Source organism: Delphinus delphis, chromosome 4, assembly GCF_949987515.2.
Source record: "Delphinus delphis chromosome 4, mDelDel1.2, whole genome shotgun sequence".
NCBI classification, from domain to species: Eukaryota; Metazoa; Chordata; class Mammalia; order Artiodactyla; family Delphinidae; genus Delphinus; species Delphinus delphis.
Genome location: NC_082686.1, coordinates 60756042 through 60778319, shown reverse-complemented (window position 1 = coordinate 60778319; position 22278 = coordinate 60756042). Strand labels below are relative to the sequence as shown.

The window sequence follows — 22278 nt, the reverse complement described above, 5'->3', positions numbered from 1 at the left end:
TAGAAACATGTTATAGAGGGCCTCTGTTACTTGTACAGAGTTTTAGAACAACTCAGGAATAGGTTGCACCTTTGTGCAAATTATTAAAGGAAACCCTGTTCCAGCTGATGTAGCTTGGGCCAGGGAGTATGGCTTCTAAATTGGAACACACCACTGTACTGGGAGCCCTTGTACAGGGCACAACCTGCACAGTCAGTCATGACTGCCCTATTTTATATGCTTTATTAATGATTTGAAGATAGCTACTGTTGCTCCACAGGTTCCAAATTATTCTATTCTTGCACAGAAAGCCAAGAATCATCTTTAGATGAGTTAGAAAAAAGATGCTTATCTAAGCTTTAATTTAGTCTTGGACCCTCATGATACAAGTCTATTACTTTGCTTCAGACATCTGATTTGAATAGCATTGAGGGTAGAAGAAAATGAAGTTACCGCAAAAGTGTAAATAAGTCTATCAAGTCCAGTTCCTAGAAGAACTAGTTTGACATTTTGAAATTACATCTAAATTTTGGGGTATCCTCTAGTAGCTTTAGATGACTTGGTATATGAAAGGGTAGATAAGAAGACAGAGAGGCAGATGGACATCTCTTTGTTCCAAAAAGAAATAAAGATGGTTTAAAGGGATACATAGGTATATGATATAAATATATATGTGTATATATATATATATATATATATATATATACACACACACACACACACATATATATATATATTTATTGTGAATTAAATAAAATTAAGTGAAGTATATAATATAAGTGAAATAAATGAAAACTAAAATGGGTAAACAAGGGAAAAACATGAGAAGGGGGCAAGAATTAGACCTATATATAAAAAAGCACCCTAGATAGTATCTTACATACGTTTACAAATAAGATTCTTATCATATGTTTTGAAGAAATACATTGCTGATATTAAGACTAGAAAGAAATATCTTCCTCTGATACCCTTAAGTAATAAAGGGTATTTTATTATGAATATCATGACCAATATTCACTTTCATGAGAAACAAAGAATATTTTATAGGTACACTTCTACTTTTGTGGCCCTCAATATAGATTGATAACATTTCAGTAATGTACAATTTGGTATTCTCAGTCTCATAAAATACAGACCAGATAGATGACACTCCATTCTGGTATAACTCGAAGGAAGATTTTAGAATATATCTAGATGCTGAATTCCAATGAAAGGACTGCACATTCTTCAGACAGTTTCTTATATATACTATTTCTCTAAGTTAGGCCTTTGATTGCTATTGGATGACTGTGAATTCTAGATTGTATTATTGGAAAATGCTTGGAATACAGCTATTCTTTGTTAATTAAAGGCAGAAATAGTAGTCAAGTTAGGGGCTGTGTTTAAATTCTTTTACAGAAGTTGAAAAGCCTAACAAAAACACACAGCTAAAAAATGTCTACCCACTTTACCTGAGAGATTAGCCAGAGAAGTATCATTTCATAGGACAAAAAAAAATCTCTTTAAACATTTATTTTGATTCTGCTCTAATATACACAAAATGGAAGATGCAGGTTCCAAGTTTCTTCTTTGTCACAGCCTGGATATTATCTAAGTGATAATCTCATGCTACAAGGTGATGGAATTTCATCATATACTCCATCAGCAGACTTATTCATGTCATTAAGCAATTTATGTGATGTTTACATGTTCTGTTTCATGGATTAGATTCCTTGTTTTCCAAATAGAAATAGTAATATTTACTGTTACACATTCCTTGGTTAAAGGTGAATTGCTATGACATTTTAATTAGATGAAGTTTGGTGAATACTTTGATTTCTTCAGTAGTTTGTAAATTGTGAAGCATAATGTTGATCCAAAAATATCAGTAAGATATTTGAAGTTAATGCATCATACGTTCTGAATTTCTACTGCACAAAGTTTACTGATCTTCCCAATCCTTTAAGTCTTTTTGAAGAACAAAAAAACAAACAGTTTTGAAAATTCCTAGAAGCAGATACTACATGTTTATCTCATTTTATGTGATAGGAGTGATTTTGTAAATCTATTCATAATTTAAATGCTACAGGAGAATCTCTCAAGGGAATTTTATTGTGGATCATCATGTAAAGCAAAAATCGTTTCTAAAATGCTTATTACTCCCTATTTCTATATGGGAACTTCCTGATTTGCAAGAGTTATTTAAGCTCCCAGAGGAGTGCATCACCTTAGTATGTTCCTGAGTAGAATAAACTGAGAGGGACAGGAAACTGTGAAGGAACAATTTGGTAAATACTAAACTGATCCAAGTAAGTATTTGAACCTCTTTAGTGAGATCTCTGAGCTACTATTTTATGTAAGATTAAGTCTAGATAACACGTTCTCCACAGTCACTTGGAATGGGTTTATTTCGGCTCATTCAAGCTCTAAATTTCCTAGAAATCCTTTATAAACCACATAATTTTACCTCTTCTCATTGAGTGATTCCTCTTAGATCTGTAAAGTAAGGCAAAATTATTTATCTCTGATGGGAGACGTTTGGCACCTTCATCCTCATCCTCCAGTCACCTCCCAATTCTCATGGCCCAACCCAACTAAGGATTTTCAGAATTGACAGATATTCTTAATCCCCCAAAATGTTTGTACTTTCTAGAGCTGTAGAGGATTTTCTGTACACATGTAACCATCATGGAAGCTTTCATTCAGTAGCAGTTGGACCTCCTCACCCACCCACACACACACCCCATGCAGCTGGGCCTCTGATTCTTGCATTACAAGGCAAAGAATTAGGCAGTGGGCATTTGTTGAAGGAATACCATAAGTAGTTTATGATCACTGTGTAGAAGGAGACTATAAATTTTATCACCTAAATTGGATGTTTTTGAGAATAAAAGGTGCCACATTAAAGATTATTGTGAGACAACAGACATAAATGGGGTCTGTTGTTTCAGCTGGGACTACCTCCTCTCCTTACCCCTCCCCAAACTCCACTAGCACAATAGTTCCAGCAGGGCAGGGTGAGCCATGGAAATCCACACCTTCACTGCTGAAAGGGGCTGACTTGATGGAATAGAATATCAAGCTGAAAAACCACATGCCCCTGGGTGCTGTCAAAACAGTAGCAGTCTCAGCAGCAAACAAAAAGGAAGTGTAAACATCATAGCTAGCCTCAGATTGCAGTTCAGGTTGGGGCAGGCAATAGACTGGCATATTAGCCAGAAATTTAACAAGGAGAATTGGATGAGGAGACTGCCATATTGAGCCTTGATGAAACTAACACATATCTCTGGTGGTTTGGAAATCTGCATACGTGTTTCAGGGAAGATCAGAGAAGGTCCAAGATATCCACATACCCCAGACGGATCCTAAGGCCTAGTGCAAAGAGGAGATAAGGGAGAGCCCAGTGGAATGTAAGAGGCAAGGAAGACTTGTAAGCTGACTGAACTTTGAATGAATTCCCCAATCCATGCATATATTCATCAGCAAAGGGTGTTAGCTTATTAGCCTAAGTTGTTTGAGTACAGCTTTTGACCAGTCATTGGATATAAACTGCAAATTGTGCTGACACAGGGGCAAGTCTTAGCTAAGAAATGAAAGTAGGAATTATAAAAACTGACCAGAGACATCAGCAGCTGAACAGTATGAGGGAGACAGATTCCAAAGAATTAGACTGGTAAGTCACTAAACAAATAAACACATAAATAGCAAAAACAGCAGAAACCCCCAGAGGGAAAAATCAGAAGTCATAACTACTATAATATATTGTATAAAATGTCAATTTTCAAGAAAAACTTTTTGAGACATGTAAGGACTGACAGGAGTTTAATCCACACCCAGTTAAAAAAAAGCAGTCAACAGAAACTATCTCTAGGTTGTGGGGGAGAGCAGAAGGTGAATTTAGCAAAGACCTGAGAGGAGCTACTACAAATATGTTTGAGTAAGTAAGGAAATCATATTAAATAATTACATAAAATATTACTATAATTACTATTCAAATAAAGAATATTAATATAAAGATAGAAATTATTTTTAAAAGAAACAAAAATTCTGGAGTGAAAAAGTACACTAAGATGAAAAATATTCTAGAGGGACTCAACAGCAGATTTGAGATGGCAAAAGAAAAAAATCCGTGAACTTGAAATTAATTGGTAGAAATTATCCAATTTGAAGAGGAGAAAAACATAATGAAGGAAGAAGTAGAGCTTCAGAGAGCTGTGAGAAACCATCAAGCATACCAACATGTGTAATGGGAGAGAAGGAGGAGAGAAAAGAAAGAAAGAGAAGAAAAAAGATATTGGAAGGAACAATGACCAAAAATTTGCCAAATATTATGAATAACATTAATCTACATGTTTGAGAAGCTCAACAAATTCCAGGTGTCATAAATATGAAAAATCCATACATAGTCACATCATAGCCAAACGTAGAAAGCCAAAGAGAAAGAGAAATTCTTGAAAGCAGCAAGAGAAAAAAAGACAAATTGGATACAGGGTACACCACTATGATTAACAGTTGACTTCTCATCAGAAACATTTGAAGTCAGAAGGCAGAGAGATAACATATTCAAAGGCTGAAGGAAATAAAGATTTTAACAAATGACAATCAAGAATTTTATATCCAGCAAAACTATTCAAAATGAAGGTAAAATAAAGATATTGTAGGATAAAGACTGAGGCAATTCACTGCTAGCAGACCTGCCTTACAAGAACTACTAAAGGAAATCCTTTAGGCTGAAAAGAAATGACAGCAAACAGTAATTAAAATACACCCAAAGAGATAAATAGCACTCATAATATAATTATGTAGGTAAACATAGATATGGTGTAACTATATAACAAAACTCAATTAAAGAAGAAGGAAATAATAAAGATTAGAGCAGAAATCAATGAAATATATAACAAGAAAATAATAGAGAAAATCAATGAAACCAAAAGTTGATTCTTAGAAAAGATCAACAAAATTGACAGATCTTTAGCTAAACTGACCAAGGGAAAAGGAGAGGACATAACAGATTACCAAAATCAGAAGTGAAAGAGGAGACATTACCAACCCCATAGAAATTTAGAAGATTAAAATGTAATACTATGAACAATTATTTCCAAGAAATTAGACAATTTAGATAAAATGGTATCACTTCTAGAAATGCACAAATTACCAAAACTGATTCAAGAAGAAATAGAAAATCTAAATGGACCTATAACAGTAAAAAGATAGAATTATTAACTAAGTCATCCCACAAAGAAAAGTCTGGATGCAAATGACTTCACTGTATCCTAGCCAATATTTAAAGGAGAAATAATACCAATTTTTCACAAACTTTTCCAAAAATAGAGGAAGAAGGAACACTTTTCAGTTCATTCTATTAGAACAGTATTACCCTGAGACCAAATCCAGACAAAGACATCATAAGAAAATAAACCAGTATTCCTCATAAGTATAAAAACAAAAATCCTCTACAAAATATTCACAAACCTAAGTACAGCAATCTGTAATATTATTTACACCCTGACTAAGTAGGATTTATCCTAGTAATGCAAGATTGGTTTAACATCCAGTAATCCATTCATGTAATATAACATATTAGTAGAATAAAGGCGAGAACCACATGACTATATCTATTGTATCTATATGTATATTTATCTATATGTATATCTATTGTGGCAATAGATACACAAAAAAAATTTTGAGAAAATCCAATATGCATTTGTGACAGAAACTTTTAACAAACTAGGGATAGAACTTCTGTACCTAAATAAGGGGCACTTATGGAAAAACCTGCAACTAATATCATACTTAATGATGGAAAACTGACGGGTTTCTCTAAGATTGGGAACAAGGCAAGGTTGTCAGCTCTCACCTCTCCTGTTCAAAATTGTACTGGTGTTTCTGTACAGAAAGGTAAGAAAAATAAAGAAAAAGAAAAAGAGGAAATAAAGCAAGGAAAGAAATAAAAAAGAAAGAAACAGACAGAAAAGAAAGAAATCAAAGGCATCCAGATTGGAAAGTAAAAACTAAAACTTTTATTTGCAGAAAACATCATAAGTACGTAGAGAATATTAAGGAATGCATGCACATACACACAAACTAATAAATGAGTTCAGCAAGCTCGCTGGGTACAAGAGCATTGTACACAAGTCAATTGTATTTCTATCTGCAAGCCTATTTCAGAATTATTAAGGTTCAAGTTCCAGACCACCACAATAAAGCAAGTCACACAAATCTTTTGGTTTCAACAATTCATATAAAGTTATGTTTACACTATACTGTAGTCTATTAAGTGTGCAATAGCATTATGTATGTACATACTTTCATTTAAAAATACTTTATTGCTAAAAAATGCTAACCATCATCTGAGACTTCAGCTAGTTGTAGTCTTTTTGCAATAGTAACATCAGAGATACTGATCACAGATCACCATAACAAATAAAATAATAATGAAAAATTTGAAATATTTCAAGAATTACCAAGATATAATTACCAGAGACATGAAGTGAGCAAATGCTGTTGGAAAAATGGCACTGGTAGAAGTGCTTGATACGGGGTTGCCACAAACTTTCAATTTGTAAAAAATGCAGTATCTATAAAGTGCAATAAAGCAATGTACATAGGAATTCTTTTCTTTGCAGGGGGTGGGGAGTTCATTTTACTATACTCTCTACTCTTGCATATGTTTGAAATATTTCACAATAAGAAAAGTTGTAAGTGAAAAGGAAAAAAAAAAGACTAAGGGAAATAATTAAAACATTATAATTTTGTCTCTATGTTGACCACAAACAGGGCTTGTCTGTTAAAAATCAAATCTGAGCAGTGTCAGAATGAATAACTCATAGAGAGGTGAGTGAACTCTCAAAAACAACCTGAGCAAGATACAGTCGGTGCTGAATAGTTGGGAAAGCATTAAGAGAATTGCCTATATTAGCACAGACTTCCTAAACTGGAGTGCTTTGTTGCTCTTTCCTTGAAGTTCTGTGACCTGGTGATATCTAAAACTCCTACCTATTCGATGTGGTCAGAAGCAGTCCTTTGTTCCTAATCAATACTAGGATCTATAGTTCCTCACACCCCCTTCAGTTTTTTATTGTCTGGGGCTTTGTTTTTTTGGCCTTGAAGACTTACAGGATGGCTTACTGTAATATAATGCATTTGCTACTTCTCTGGAAAGCCATTCAGAATCATTAACTAGTGCAGAATGTACAACTCTTTTGCTAAATAGTCTCTGCCAAGAGAAGCATTCTTCCGGGCTTTGTAATTTGCATTGATTACTGAGCTGTTCCCCAGTGTATCACTGGGTGTATTCTTTAAAGCCTTACATAGTTCTGTCTTGATTAAAGAAGTCTGACATTGGTGGTCAGTTTTAATAATGACTGAGGTTGATCTGGATAACTTGAAAAAATTTTAACAGATTTTGGAACCCAAAACGTCAGCAGCAAGTTATTCTTATTGATGACACATACTCTGGAAATCTAGTATTTTAAAAGTGGGTTCAGTGTACAGTACTGAACTTGAAAAAAACAGGAAGTTGAAAAGTAGACAGTAGTGCCAAAAATAAGGTCCTAGTCCTAACTTCTCTGCTCCTTAATCTAATCTGACATGCCTTCAGAATATTTCACTTTCTCAATGATCAATCTTCCAAAGAGTTTCTACCCAATACTTAACCCCACTACATAGGAACAGAGTTAATGATTTCTCATGAGGCAGATATGAATAGGAACAGTATTCATATCAAAGACAACTGGTCCCACTTCCAGGTCCATCCTTGGGCCAAGATATGTAGTCGCCAACAGTGTGTTGGCGACTGCATTTTTTGAGTCCTGGCGCAAAGTAAGATCCATCTGTTTTGACCAGCCGTTTGCCTGAGTGCCACAAAATGGTCCTGTTATTAGTCTTATTTGTGGTCCTATTTGAGGTTAGGGGATAACGTAAATAAACTTCAGTCCTCCTTGTGATGAATGTAACATGGGAATTAAAAGTGGTGGTGTTGGTAGTGCTAAGTGATGTTGCATCTCTATTTTCTCAATTACTCTGTTTTCTTTGGATTGGGAAGCAGACATTTAAGAATGAGTTTGTCATCTGGAAGGATAGTTGTGACCAAGTTTCCCTCAACAGGATACAAGATGTTATTTTTGAGCTTCATTACCCTCACCAAGGGGGAAAAAAAGAGAGAAGAGAGAGGGAGAAAATAAATAAGGAAGAAAGTGAAAGTAAGGAAGAAACAGGCAGAGATAGAGAAGGGAAGAGAAAGATCAAAGAAGAGAAAGAGGAATGACATGAGAAGAGGAAAATGTAACTTGACTTTCTGTTCGTAGAAACTGCTTTATTGTTTTGAACTAAGTTCAATTCACTCAACATCTGGTGAATTAAGGAAAAGGAAATCTGACTGATTAAATTGAACTTCTAGTTGTCAGTTAAGTAGTTTATGTATAAATATGCAGCCTAGTTTCTATCACCCTTTCTTGTCTGAACTAGACAGTTGAATCCGTTTCACTAACTATACGTGATCGGTGAGTAGAACAATACTAGTTGGTGATTCAGATTTATATAGAGGTGAGCAGTTTTTATGTTTCTGAATCGTTTATTGGGGATTATTATTATTCCTTTTTATTTCTGAGCATGAGTTATTTTTGTCAGTTTCTTTTATGAATGTTTTGTTGCCTTATAAGGAAATATGTGAACTCCCCTCCTCTCAGTCAGTTGTCCCTGGTGACGCCTCCATAATTTCTGTCTTTACACTGGTGCATTTTTAGTCTAATTCAGGCATGTGAGAAGCAGGGGAAAAGTTTAGTTAGTCAATGTCAGTGATCTTTTTTTTTGGGGGATCCATTCATGGATAGACCTAGTGAATTTAAGCCAGTTTGAACTTAAAATCTATATGCATCAAATAGACACAATACCCAAAATATTCCTCTGTATAATACAAGAGAAAAAGAAAATAGAATTCACAAGTAAGAACTAGATGCATTTTCTAAAAACAGATGCAATTTCAGGGCTGATCTATGATCATATTCTCATATATGGTGATATTAAAATATTACCTTGCATTAGTAGGAAGGTGGACATAAACATACCATATTTAGTGCTACAAATATATTTAAAAAATGTACTGCCATGCTGTAAAGTAAAAGAAAGATAATTGTTCTGTCTCCATTTTACACTAAAAAGCTCTGTTTTTCTAAACCTGTTGTATCAGTTATTTGAAGCTAAAAATAGGGATGACTTAATCCTGTTTTTTAACTATTATCTTATTCATAGATGGTGTTGTATGAAGAAAGAAAGGATTGAAAATATTAGTATGACATCTTAAGCCCAAGTATTTATGACATATTTTAATTTTAATGCCTGGACTCTTAATTCAAAGATTAAAAATAGGTATTTTTTAAATGTGTTCACAGTTATTTAAATCAAGAAGACTGGTTCAAACCCTGATGGTCTTCCCATGTTGCTTCAGATAGCAATGCTGCATGTGACTACCTATATAATATGATGTGGTCTGGAGTGCACTAAACCCACAATACCTTGCAATGGGCATTTGTATTGCTAAATATGTTCCTTTACCTCTACTTCACCATTTGCCCCACCACCAATTCAGTCATTTGAAAGTAGTAGATGTAACATTTTTTTCCAATTTTATTTCAAGTTACATTTCCCTTTAATATGTGTATTCAGATTGTAGATTTTCTTCTTTTTTCTCTGAAATAACATTTTATGTAATCTTGAGGCTTTGGAATTATTTAGGAGTTTTTAAAAAATCAGAATATAGGTAAAATTCAGAAGCACTGAGCTTCTAGTCATATCATTATGAAGTCCTTAACATGGCGGCATATTTTGTTTTTCAGAATTGCTTTTTTTCCTCTTTAGATCCTTTTCTTTTCATTAAAAAAACGACTCTGGGAAGAGAGTTTTTTTTTTTTTCCTTAGGAAAAAAAAAAAAGCCACGCTTGACTGATAATGCATTGCTTTGGATGGTGAAACATTATGAAAGTTTAATTTTTAATTAAATCTGAAATACCAATTATAACTGGAAGAGATTTTAACCTGTTTCTTTTCAGACTGCCTGAAGTTACATTTAGAGACTGAAATCACTGCACCTTAAAAACAAAAGATTGAGCTGCACCGCATTCTTGTAAGTGAAAGCTTCCTCTACCTTCCTCTGTGTTTTTGTGACCAACTCAAAAAAAGGACAAAAATATTGGTAACATAGTAACCAGACATGAGTAAAAATTTGAATATCCCTGAAGAAATACATGTTTAAATGATTTCCTTCTTTAAAAAAAGAAAATTTGTAAGGCTCAATATTCAGTATGTCTTTTTTATCCAACCTAAATTGTGAATCCTTTCTTTTGGCTGGCTTGAATTGCATTAGGGAGGGTGTCACCCACCGTGCATCAGCACAGTGACATACACCCTGTCAGGAAGGATTCTTACATTTTGGTACAAGTCTCTTAGAAGGTAACAGATTTCTTATGGAATCAAAGTAGGTTCCTTTTTCCTTTGTGATGTCATTAGAAATTTTTAGCCTTTGTGTCAATGTAAATGGAGAGAAAGAAAGTTCATGATGACATCACAAGATTCTGTTGCTTTGAGGACTTTGGGCAAAACTAAGTAAAATGCATAATTCCCTTGTGTGCGTGTGTTCCCCATTCTGCTATGAAGCAGTCAAAATAGCACATCTTATGTCTTCCCGTGAGCTACAAGGCTGTCTCTCAGAGCCCCATTGTTCCATAAATGCATGTCAGAGTCTACCACAGTCTGGTCTACCCTTATTTAGCTGCTGTTTTGTCAATGTACTTGGAAGAACAATTAACATTTGGGATTTCAATGTCTGAATAACAGGCAGTGAATAGAACCCAAGCATATAAAAGATTCAGACGCCCAGGGTAAGAAAACAGAAGCTTAGAGGTGGTGGGGGAAAAAAGAAAAGCATTTTAATGCCGCACTCAAAGGTTATGAAATACTACAAGGAAATTCAGTGTTATATTTTTTTAATTTTAGATCAAAATGTTCATTTTCGTAGTGAAGTCCAGAAGGTTATGATGTCTTCCAAAGTTTTACAATTTAATGTGTTATGAGGTCTTTTGCTAGAGAGTCTTAAAACACTTAAACAGCATTCATCTCCTTGTGTCATTGTTGGAATGCCGGATGTGGGGTTTACTGCATCGTGGTTTTCAAAGTGTCACAGTTCCTCTCGACAGAGTACACTAACGGTGATTCAGATGATTTCTTCCATTTTCACTTTGGTTTACTGCACTCTTTCATTATTGACTACAGTTCTTGTATGTTTACTGTAGACAGTTCTGACGTTGCTTAAATATCCCTGCCTATTGTCTGAATTCCTGTTAGGTCCTTTTTTTTTTTTTCTTTGAGAGATGTTGCATGGACAGAGCAAGATCACTTCACTGTCAGGGTATCTGGTGAACTGGAGGGAACTTTGGCAGCTTATATATGCTGCCCACTGAGCACAGTGCCTGGATGGTATGAGTGAATACATGATGGTTATTGTTATTTTTGTCATAACTACCACAGTCGAAAACCATAGATGGTAAGGTCTCTAAAATCAGTGTATATTTCTTATTGATTTTTGTAATCCCCAGTACTTGGCATAATAGTAGTAATCAAGAAACAGCTATTGTTATTAGTACAATTAGAAAATTTAAGTCAGAACTTTAGGAGTCATTCATTCAGAGAATATTGTGAAGATGGGTTGAATAAAGTTTTTGACAGTCAGGAAAATAATTATAAAGGAATTTGTCAAAGACAAACCTACTATTTACCACATAACATTAGGCATCAGTCGCCTAGTCTTTCTCCTCTTTGACTTTATACTTCTTTCACCTGAGCAGAATGAGAAGTGCCTATTCATACATATCCTTTTTGTCTGTGAAGTGGTCTTCACTAGTTTTCTGTTTAAGTTGTGTCTTACATCCCATACACTGAAGTTGTCTCCAAAGATAAATCTACCTGGCTCTAGGATGGATGATGCTCTGTACCTGTTTGTCTAATTACTATGCAGTAGATTGTGCTTCAAGAAAATGGGGCAAATGGTACAAAAGGTATTGGGTCAAGAGTCCAGAGATTTGGGAATTTGCCATTAGAAACTTCTACTTCCAGTGCGTCAAAAATCAGGACCAGTTTCTCAGCACAAATATGACCACAGCATTATTTAGAACTCAGAACAATTTGACCCCTCTAAGCTGAGTTTCCCGTTTTTTTGTTGCTGTTGTTTTTTCTTTTGCATAAAGTTACCTGTCCTCCCCCACCAATTTTAATTTATTTCTAAAATGTGTCCCTTCATTTTTATTAAATTAGCTTCTGGTGGTGCAAACTAAGGCTCTCATAAAACTTGGCCTCTGAGGCAAAGCTAAAATGATAAAATTTAGGCTTCAAGAATTGTACTGTTATCATGTTGGATAACATTTAGGGACATCAAAGAACTTTATAAACACATTTCATATGTTTTAAGATTAAAAGATTGAGGTGAAAGAGATGTAAGGGCATAGCATCGGCAAACGTTACAGGTAGAAAGGATATAAGAAATAAAAGTCCAGTCATCCCATTTTGGAATAAGTAAATTGAGGCCCAGGGTAGGGCATGCAGGTTACCCAAACCATACTGATCACCAATGCGAATCATTCTCAGACATCTAGGCCTGAGAGTAAACCCAACTTTGGACTCTGAGGCTTTGATCTTTCTTCTACACTCAGGGTCTGAGCTGTGTTTGCTGAGGAACAAATTGCCTTAGGCTCATCTTATGAGACCCACTGAACTGTGGTCCCCTCTACCAACTAGTCCAAAATTCATATATAAAGGGTATTCTAAAAGCATTTATTGTTATCAAAAATTTGTTATTTTTTTATTATGCATTTTGGTATTGTGCCTCTGGTTGTGCATTGAGTCACACAGAGGCAAATTTATGTGGTTGGTTTAATATTCTTTATGGTGATTTACAAAGTGGACAGAAAGCCATTAGAAACTTCAGTAGTTTAATTGGGCTTACAAGCAAGATGAAACCGGTAATCTGAACACAGCCATTGTGACGTTGAATTCAAACTTCCCAAAGAGGGTGCATTAGGCATGGTGTCAGAATGTCATTGTTTCCAGGAGTCATTTCCATCAGAGAAAAGTTTCTCAGAGTCTGGAAAAATTGAAATAAACTTTAATAGTTTAAAATGAATTACTTGCCCTGGTAATTTATTTCAGGTTTCCTTTATTGGATTCTGTCATTTGACAATCCAAAGAGACCAGAGTAGTAGTTGGACAACAGATACATCTTTCTTATAGACAAAGTATTTTATGGGTGTAGTAGAGGAAATAAATGGTTATCACTTCATCTGGACCATCAAGGAATAATATCATATTAGCAAGCAGCCTAGGCAGAGGGAAGTTGAGGAAATAATGGTAATGGTGTGACCTGAGTATAGAATGCTGGTTAGGGCCAATGTTTTCCAAAGTGTAGGTTGCAACTCATTCATAGGTCATGAAATCAGTTTAGAGGATCACAGTCAATATGCTTTTAAGAAATAGAATCAAAGAAAAAAAGTTTGTAAAAAGACTTTGTTACATATTTTTAAGATAATGGATTGAAAAATAAATATATGTCTTACTGGGAATCATGCCACCAAAATATGAAAGCAGATCTAAAGATGATAGGTCTTTTAAATACTCAACTCAGGTAATCCTGACTAAGGGATAATATTATTTTCCCCTTTTTTCACAAACGAGAAAGTGGAAGAATTCAGCAATTTGTCCCAGGTCATACAAAAGGTAATTGGTTGAGATAGGATGTGAATATGTCTGTCAAACTCCACATGCATACTTTTCCCATGATTTGACATTGTTTTGCAGGGTTGTATGACTTCATTTATTTCACTGTTGATAGAGCACACATTTATATCTTCAGTCCCAAACTACAGCACTGTATTTCCAGTTTCCTTATTTAAATCTTCAACTATATAGATATCACACCAGTTTCTCAGAATCAATATATCAAGTAATTATCCTCCTAGTTAAAAATCATCCTTCTTTTGACTATCCTTATTTTCTTCACCCCAATTCTCCAGGTCATCTTGGCTCAAAATATCTCATTCTTCCCTCTCCTATCCCCCCCAAGTATCCAATAAGTGGCCAGTAATTCTCCTTTTTTGGTATTTCTGTCCTCGTCAGGTTTTCATCTTCTCTTGGTTGTACTAATCTCCTAGTCAGGAGAAACAGGGAGGGGAGACCTGTTCATCCTAAACACTGTTGCCCCATTAGGTTTCATGAAGCAGGAGCCCTAAGATCATGTCACTTTTGTTCAGACAAAACTTTAATATTCTATAGTAATTACCAAACAATGCCTAACCAATATTCATGATACTCTAAAATCTAATTCTGTCCCAATTTTTGACTTAATTTTATGGTTTAATATACCATACACTCAGGCCAGATTTCCTCACCCTCATTTATTAGTATTGTTTCTGTTATCTGGAATGGCCATCATTCTGTTTTTCCATATGCAAATCTAATCCATCCTTACAGGTTACTTTAAATGCTATTTATTCCATGAAACCTTCTCTCCCTGACCTAGCCAGAAATAGTCCACTCTCCCCTACCTACCAAACTCACTTAGCACCTGTAGCAGCCCTGCCAACAATCTCATTTTGGACTTCTGGTCTTCGAAATTGTGAAAGAATAAATTTATATAAGTTAACAAGTTTGTAATAATTTGTTACAGCAGCCTAGAAACCTAATACAGCACCCTCCTACACATTTTTTGAGACATGAATTACTTTCTGTATTTTTAAACAATATTTATGGGATGCTTTATTTATTTATTTTTTTACTAGAAAGCAAATTCTTAGGGATAGAGCCCATATTTAATTATTAATATTTCTTAACCCTATAGAATCTACCACAATAGAACCATTAATTCGTTATTCAACCATGCTTAATATTGGGAATAAAGAAACGATCCCTTAGTGTCTCATGAAATTTATAGTCTTCTAAGGGAATCCGATGTCAAATAAGTATGCAGATAATTACAAAATTACAAATTGTAGTCCATGAGAAGAGCTAATTGGTATGCAAGACAATAATGGGTGGGGAAAATCTATTGTTCTGTCCACTGGGTGCTCAGGAAAGAATTCATAGAGAAAGTGTCATTTAAGTTGAGGGTTGAAAGACAGAAAGAATCAGCCAGGTGAACAATTTGGGGTGGGGATGGAAGTTTGAGAGGGGGAGAAAGCTCTCAACAGAAACAGCATGGACAAAGCCCTGAGGCAAGGACAAACTGTGTATTCAAGGAAATAAAAGGATTCCAGAGTAGCTAGAGCAAAAGAAGCAATGGAGGAGAGTGACTGGAGGTGAGGTCAGAGAAGTAACCAGGGTGGGGAATTTGGATCTTATTCTGAATACTCTGGAAAAGCACATAGTAGACATGCAAAAAAAAAGTAAGTAAATAAATATTAATTGAAGAATAGCTTAAGAATAGAACAAGATGAAGGTAATTCAAAGGTACATAATATACATAACCTTATAGCATCTATATATTCATTTTGAATCCTCACTGAAGGTTTACTTCTGAATTTGAGGAGGGCTTGGACTTTTGAAACAGAGGTCTAATAGTTCACAACATGTTTCCCATCTGCATAACCAAAATAGGCCTCTGACAACCTTCTAAGATAAGGTCAAGTTAATTTTATTTCCTTTCTAGTTAATAATTATTAAAATTCTGTTGTTGGTTAATGAATCTGTTATTTTTGTTTATTTTTAAGTGCTTGTTGTATAGTGTAGAAATGAGTACAAAAATGTGTTTTACTCTTAGAATGTATTTTTAACTGTTAAACCTTAATCTTATTTTTAATTTTGATATATTTTATCATGTGCAATGGCCAGGGGCCTGGAGGCATAGAAAGCCTTGAAAATGAATCATCATTATCCTCATTAATACTACCTATAATATGACTGAATTTCTGGATTAAAACAATCCAGACTGTTTTAAAGTATGATAATTAATATTCTGGAATGCCACTAAATCAGAATAGAGATATTGGTTTGTTTGCAAAGTGATAGAAATTATCCCCTTTTGCAATTAAAGAAGAAATAGAGTAGAGGGAATGTGAAAATTAAAACCATAGAGAAGTAGGTTAAGCTCTAAAGATATGAGTACTTATCTATTGCAACTCAGTAAAAAGACACCAGAATCAAAATATTATGTCTACAGAGAGCCTTAGGAATTATTTATTCCAGTCTCCTCATTTTGGAAATGAACAAAATTTAGGCCTAGAATTCTTGTTCAAGTCATACAGTTAAATAGTTAATGGCAGGGCTGGAACTGTAATTCTAATGCTTAAGAGCTAGATTACCACAGCCAAACCAGCTAATCTGTGATCCAAGCCCCTATTGTAGCCCTTTCAAGGTCTTGGGTGGAAAAAGGAATATTAAGTATAAGAGATGAATCTATAGACAAGTTTTAATTAATAAAAATCTGAACAATAAGTATTACTCACAATCTGTTTACTTAATGTACCAGCTGCTTTATAAAATTTGTCTCTAATCCTTGCTACCACCCTCAGCAACCACTCAGCAAAGCAGGAATAATTTCCATTTTATAATGAGAACACTGAGATCCAGAAAGATTAAGTAACATCCAAGATTGCAAAGCCAGTAAGTGAGTTTTGTATTGATGCCAGACCTAACTGATTCAAACCCTGTACTATCTCCTGTTTGGTGTTTTTATCTATTGCGTTTTGTTATCACTTCAGGTCACGTGGTCACAGAGGCCATTAGTTCTCTAACAGTCCAAATGTCTGAAAAACTTTGAAAAAAGTTAAGAAGGTAAAGAAAAAAGTTATGTTTAGCAGGCGCCCTCTCTGCATAAAGCTCTTTACATTTAATTCCCACAACAGTGTCTCAAAATAAATATTAAAACCTTTCGTTTACATTTTAGGAAACTGAGGAACAGTGAGACTAAATAGCCCCCCGCCGCCCAACATCTTAGTAAAACCCAGAGCCAGGATCCAAACGCAGATCTCTCTGACCCCAAGTATTCTTTCCATTATTCCACCCACCTCCAAGTCTGCTCTTCTCCTGATGCTAGTATTCTGTGGTCTGCATACCTCAACTCCTTATATGGCAAAGTAGAATTTAACACATGCTCTCGTAGATTTCCCAAGAAAAAAGAGAATATGTTGAGAGGATGCTTTTATGGTTAAGTTATATCATCTTGCCTGGAAATAAATAGAGCTCCTATATATTTTTCCATCTTTCAGAAATAAAGAGCTGGAAGATTGGTCAAATCCATGACATTAGTCTTTCATCACTACATCATCTTGACTCACTGTGTGTCTGTGCCCAAGGTCCCAATCATATCGCAGACAATGGTACTAGTGACCTTGATCGTACTTGAAAACATCTTTGAAAAGTGAAAGAAGTAAAATATTGTGTTTATTAGACCAATAAGAAAGAATAAGGTTTACATTTTCCTTCTCGAGTCTAACTTAATTGAAGCCTTATACGCCTGATCAGAGATATAGGTCAATAAAAGTGCTCATCATTACTGCTACTAAAAAAAATGCAAAGCAGAAAATCCAAATATATTTATCAGTTGTTAATATTGTTTTCTAATGACCACTGAGGACAACATTAGAAGTGAACTCCTTGGTGAGGGCAGGAGAGATAGAGAAAGAGAGAAAGAGGGGGAGAGGGAGAGAGAGAGAGAGAGAGGGAAAGAAGGAGTAAGGGAGAGAGAGAGGGAGAGAGACAATATAGAAGAAGAGGAAGAGGGAGAGGTTTGAAACATTCGTTGATGGCAGGTCCTACTGCATACATGATCCTGAATTTCCTTCCGTGTCAACTTTTGCAACACCACATGTATATACCTCCATTTCTGAGGTCATTTCTACTGTTGTTACACTTGAATGATTATTCTAAAACTGTCTGTCACTATAGAATAGCACCAGTATGCATAACAAGTTTATGGTAAAATGCCTACCTGTTATAGTTCTGTATTTGTTTTTTCCCCTCTATTTCTTGAGTTTGACTTCCAAGTCTTTCTGTGTGAAAGCCCTTAGCAGTCCATTCAAGTCTTCTAAAATAACTCAGTGAAAAAAATCCTTCCTGCTTCACAGAAGGGACTTTGTTCTTTTACCTCAGCCTTGCTCCTTCCAATATGTAGCTAGTAGCCCTAAATCAGAAAGTACATTAGTATATGTTTTGAACTGCTGGGTCTCCTCAGGAGAAAAAAAAAAAAAAACCTGTTATCTACAATATTATAATATTTTGTTAAAAATCCAATTCTGGTTCAGTGTTTTGTTCTCAAAGGAATTTTGAATGAAGGAAAAGCTTTTGTAAGAGGGAGGAAGCTTATCTAATCTCCTCAACACTGATGAGAAGCAATCAGGAGACTTGTGACTCTTTGAAACAGTAAATTTCCAGGGAATTAGGCACACGTTTCTCAAGAGCAATAAAGAGTGTTACACTTCAGGTTGCAGCACATTGGCTCCAAATGCACCGCTTCATACATCCCAAATGGCAATTTGAAAGCACCATTCTTTGAATCAACTGGAAAAGGAAGGAGGCCATGCTGAACTGACATTCTTTCAGGAGGTCATGAGAAATGTAATACAGAATGAAGTCAGTCTTCTGATTAATATCAGATTCTCAGGGTTACAAACTTCTTATGATAAAATGTCTTCAGAGATACAGGAAAATAATAGTTACCAAGTAGTAGAAGATTTAGATTTTTGACAAAGTCGTTAACTTATTTGCAATAACTTAACCATATGAAATTTGCTTAACCTTTGCTACAATTTTACTGAACTGTTCTTTGTTTACTTTATTTGAACATTGTAAAACTTTATTAAATAATCAGTAACCAATATATGTCTAACATTGTTATCATTGTCATTGTTGTTACTGATTTGTGTTTTCCTCTATGGATTAGGGCTGCCAGGAATAGCTGTGAGCCTGGGTTACACATTTAATGCTACAGTTGTCTTATCCTCTTTTAGGACTGGAAAGTGGGAGGGACCAATTAGTCTGGTTGCTCAGTTAGTCAACTTAGATTTGTCTCACCTAGAAAACTTGTCAGCAGAATTTTATGTATAAATCCTTTTATCAGACAGAGAAATAGTTTGCATGAAAAGCTCTTGTTTTTTTAATAAGAACTGACTCTATCCTGCTATACAAGACTCTGGTTGATGACATAATACTGTCCACATAATCTTTGCAGTTACCACTAGAGAGACAGCCAGTGTAACTGAGAGGAAGGAGCAAGGGGCTAACTATCTAGAGACTTGATTCAGGCATTGTCAAACAGTTCTGTGTTAAGATCATTTTCCTTGTCTGTAGGGGACACTTTTCTCTATCTTACAGACATTATGCAAAGAAGTCAAATGATATTTAGAATTCCACGGAATAAAGATGGTTCATAAATATCATGTATTACTATCACAGTAAAAGTATTAGTAGAATTATAAATCACTTAGGTCTCAGGAGTAAGGTGCTTTATCTGAGCTCTTAGTAGTTAGAAATTACTTTGTTTCTTGAGTTGCCGTAAAGAGAAGTACCCTGTTGCTGCTAAGTACTGTTCATACATTGGAAACAATGACTAAGAATAAGTTGCTGGTGATAAATTACTTCTTTTAAAGACTTATTTTTAAACCATTCTTTATTTTAAATTCTCTGAGAGATTCTCTCAAGTTAAAAAAAAATATTTTTAAACTGCTTTATTTCCCACATTGGACTGATTTTTTTTTTCTTTTGAGGGAAAGAACCATGGGTAATTAAGTAATTTTCTCAGTCACTAAAACTGGCACCAGATAGGTATTCAGTAAGTGTTTGTTGAGTATCCTGTGTAAAAATTTAGAAAATTTCAGTAAAATTTGCTTTAAAAAAAGAATACTGCATTCATTAATGTGACTACATGAATACCATGTGATATGTACAGTTGTTATTGAAGATTATACAGCCATTCGGGAAAGAATGAATTATATCTATTGCTATCGACCTGGAAGGATGACCATAATTGATTAGGTGAAAGAGCAAATTTTCAGGATAATAAATATTTGTGAGTAAATATATTTGTGTGTTTATATGAACACAAACATGAAAAAAATGATGGTATAGGTTCTTGTTAACAAGCACAGTGTGTGTGTGTGTGTGTGTGTGTGTGTGTGTGTAAAGCTGAGACTTTTCATGATACACGTTCATGACTGGAACCACATACAAAGAAATAATAGTTGAGCAAGCAAAAGTTATTAAAAGTAATTTGATTCTTTACTATAGTTTCTCTGAATATATAACCTGCAATGCAGAAAAAATAAAACTTAATTTTCATTTTTGTCATCTCTTTCATCCACAATATATCTCTCCATTATAGATACCGCCTATGTTTCTCTACCTTTTCCTCACTCTCCTCTTCAAGAGCGCTCACTAACTCTCCTTGGCCCAGGTCAATTAATTTTTCTACTCACTTCCAAATTCCTTGCTGGATCTGACTTATTCTTCTCTTTCTGTTGTAAATCTCACTAGACTTTCTGACTTCTATTTCTCTCACTCACTGAGGAAAAATAAACAAATAAATAAACCTTCTGCAAGATAAGTTTTCAGGACTATATTCCCAACAGAAAATTCACAGAAGTTTAAGTAATTGAAGGAGCAGACCCAGAAGCCTTAGGTTAAAAACAAACATCAGAGGTCCCCTTTAGAATATGCTTGAATAGACTTCAGCCAATGAGATGGGCAGAACATCCGAATTGGAATCAGGCAAGAGAGGACTGCACAATCTGAGGTACTGTCTTTCTCAGAATCAGTACATTCTAGATTCCATCATAGAGTAGTCCTGACAACGACTCACCCTTTATGGATAAAGGGCAGAGCTACCAGAAGCTAAATTAAAAACACAGGAAAGTTGTAGTATAATAACCACAGCTAAACAGATATACTTTACTTCATGTTATAGTCAGTTATGATAAAGGCTTTAAGAAAAAGAAGGGAGAGAAAAGAAGGGATTGGGGGACTGGGAGAGGGAAGGGATAAAGAAAAAGAAAGAATATCCTCCTCCCAAATAAAAACAATGAGAGAGGGTACAAGAGTGGAAGAAGGTGATTGGTTATGGGATTAGGAAGCATGAAGGAAAAAATAAAATATATTTTGATACCCCAGACTTTCTCATCTGCACAAATCTTCCCTGGTCCCTTATGAGTCCAGCACTGGGTGGGTTGGGTCTTCTTGGCACTTCCAGCCAGTCAGCTGTCCACTCCTTCCTTTTAGAGAGTGCTGACTCAGAGTGAACCATTTACAGTTGTGGGAAACTCCCTTTAGAATATGCTCCCAATTACTTTTGTGACTCTTAACTCTAGGGGACTGAAGAAGTCAAAAGGCACTGATCATGGCAAGCTTGTGCAAAGTTGTAGGTTCACTTCTTTGCCCTATGCCTTCAGTTTAAAGAATTTATGCAGAAAAAACATGAATTCTTGTTTATCTTATGTGACTCCTACCTGAGCCTCAGTAGTCTGGTGAGAGCAGTCACTCTAGCTAGAAATGTGACAAATAATAGAGGTGTGGTTAGAAAGACAAATAATGTTTGTGAAGAGATTTTAATCAGATAAAAAAATGCTTATATAATGTCAAGGGATAAAAGCAAGACACAAAACTTGTATAAAATATTAAGTGTTTATTTCTAGGTGGTTATTGTTCATTTCTCTTCCATTCTTTTCATTTTCCAAAATGACAAGAAAGAAAAAGAAAAGGAAAAGTGCTCTTGCAATATCCTGCCTTTTTAGTTTGTTTAGTTTTAATCAATGAAATAATTTTCATGGTTGCATCTCTTATAATGAAGAGATTTCATTTCAAATTTGAGTGACATGATATTCTTGCTGAGAATTTTTTTTTTTTTTCTTTAGAGATGCTACTGTAGTGTAATGTTCTGGTCATTTTTAATGCTCAAATAGCCGTTCAGCTTTGGTGGAGTGACTGGGAGAAGGAGGTTGTGAGGTAGATGGTTCATTATCTAATTACCGGGGATGGATTAATATAACTCAGACAGAACACTTGTCACTTCAGGTAAGAATAGTCAAGAGAAGCAAGGCACGTCAATGGATATATTCAAACCGTGCTTTTCTATATAAAATAAATGTTTACTTGGATGAGAAATTACTTCATGTTCTGCTTATAAAGCTCAGATGGTACAAACGTTTAAATGTAGAAAAAAAAACTACACACAATCAATAGACTTGATATAGCCAAAACTCTGTTAACTCCTGGTCTTCTAAATATTTTACCTATTTATCTTATTCTCACCTTATAGCTCACCTTTTTATCTTATTCTCACATTATATCTCTCTA

General features: G+C 34.9%; 1 protein-coding gene across 13 annotated transcripts in view; it reads left to right on the top strand.

The window, feature by feature from the left end:
* ZBTB20 (zinc finger and BTB domain containing 20) overlaps positions 1–22278 on the top strand; it is a 797904-nt gene that overhangs the window by 332995 nt on the left and 442631 nt on the right. For 9 of the 13 annotated variants that reach the window (XR_009519244.1, XM_060010675.1, XM_060010670.1 and 6 more), the window contains one exon: positions 10005–10078. The exons of the other annotated variants lie outside the window; for them this stretch is intronic. The gene's annotated coding sequence lies outside the window, so the exon portion shown is untranslated. The remainder of the gene's footprint in view (positions 1–10004; positions 10079–22278) is intronic. 13 annotated transcript variants of the gene reach the window in all.